We start from the raw sequence: 1,244 nt of genomic DNA, 5'->3' as shown, positions 1-1,244 counted from the left end.
AACCCGCGTGGGGTATTTCCCGGACTTGTCCTTCTGTTTGAGTTCCAGGAATTTGGGTGGGTGTTTTAGATAGCCACACGGACATCGGGCGGGTGCTTTAGATGGCCACCTGGTCATTGGGCGGGTGCTTTAGATGGCCACCTGGTCATTGGGCGGTGCTTTTAGATGGCCACCTGGTGTGGCTTTTCTAAGCTTCTAAGTTTCTAAGTCTCTAAGTCTCTAAGTTTCTAAGTCTATAAGTTTCTAAGTCTAAAAGTCTAAAGGTTTCTAAGTTTCTAAGTCTATGGGTCTCTAAGTTTCTAAAGGTTTCTAAGTTTTTAAGTCTATAAGTTTCTAAGTTTTTGTGGCCTATTTTCACAGCCACTGCACTCCTGCCTGGGCTACAGAGTGAGAGGCGAGAGAGGCGAGAGAGACTCTGTCTCAAAAACAAAAACAAAAACAAAACAGTCCTAATACAGCATGAGCGAAAGATTTGAAAAACAGTCTGTGCTCACTTCTGCACACATTTACTGAAAAATCAGAACGATACAGAGATTAGCATGGGCCCTGCACATAGATGATATGCAAATTCATGAAGTGTTGCATATTTTTAAAAAATTAAACAAAATTTAGAAAGGAAAACAAACATTCGCTGAGGAGGATATACAGATGGCAAACAAGCATACGAAAAGATGTTTAACACTATTAGCCATTTGAGAAATGCAAATAAAAACCATAATGAAATATTGCTCTACACCTATTAGAATGGCTAAAATAACAAAGTGACAACAACAAATTCTGACAAGGAAGCAGAGAAACTGAATCTGTCGTCCTCTGCTGGTGGAAATGTAAAATGAAGTGTAGCCACCTGGAAATCAGTAATAGTTTCTTTTCTTTTCTTTCTTTCTTTTTTTTTTTTTTTTTTTATATGGAGTCTTGCTCTGTTGCCCAGGCTGGAGTGCAGTTTCATGGTCTTGGCTCACTGCAACCTCCACCTCCCAGGCTCCAGTGATTCTCCTGTCTCAGCCTCCCGAGTAGCTGGGATTACAGGAACCTGCCACCAGGCCTGGCTAATTTTTGTATTTTTAGTAGAGATAGGGTTTCACCATGTTGGCCAGGGTGGTCTCAAACTCCTGACCTCAGATAATCCACCCGCCTTGGCCTCCCAAACTGCTGGGATTACAGGTGTGAGCCACTGCACCTGGCCACAGTAATAGTTTCTTAAAAAGCTAAACAGGTAACCACCACCATACCATGTGATCCAG

At 42.1% G+C, this 1,244-nt stretch overlaps 1 non-coding gene across 1 annotated transcript; it reads left to right on the top strand.

Annotated features, from left to right (window-relative positions):
* The first annotated feature begins 484 nt into the window (after nt 1-484).
* Nucleotides 485-591, top strand: LOC119626004 (U6 spliceosomal RNA). Its single transcript, XR_005242215.1, has one exon. It is a non-coding gene; the product is annotated as a U6 spliceosomal RNA (small nuclear RNA).
* Nucleotides 592-1,244: the final 653 nt, after the last annotated feature.

Source organism: Chlorocebus sabaeus, chromosome 15 (genome assembly GCF_047675955.1).
Source record: "Chlorocebus sabaeus isolate Y175 chromosome 15, mChlSab1.0.hap1, whole genome shotgun sequence".
NCBI classification, from domain to species: Eukaryota; Metazoa; Chordata; class Mammalia; order Primates; family Cercopithecidae; genus Chlorocebus; species Chlorocebus sabaeus.
The sequence above is the reverse complement of the archived record's forward strand: the minus strand, read 5'-3'. Positions and strand labels throughout refer to the sequence as shown.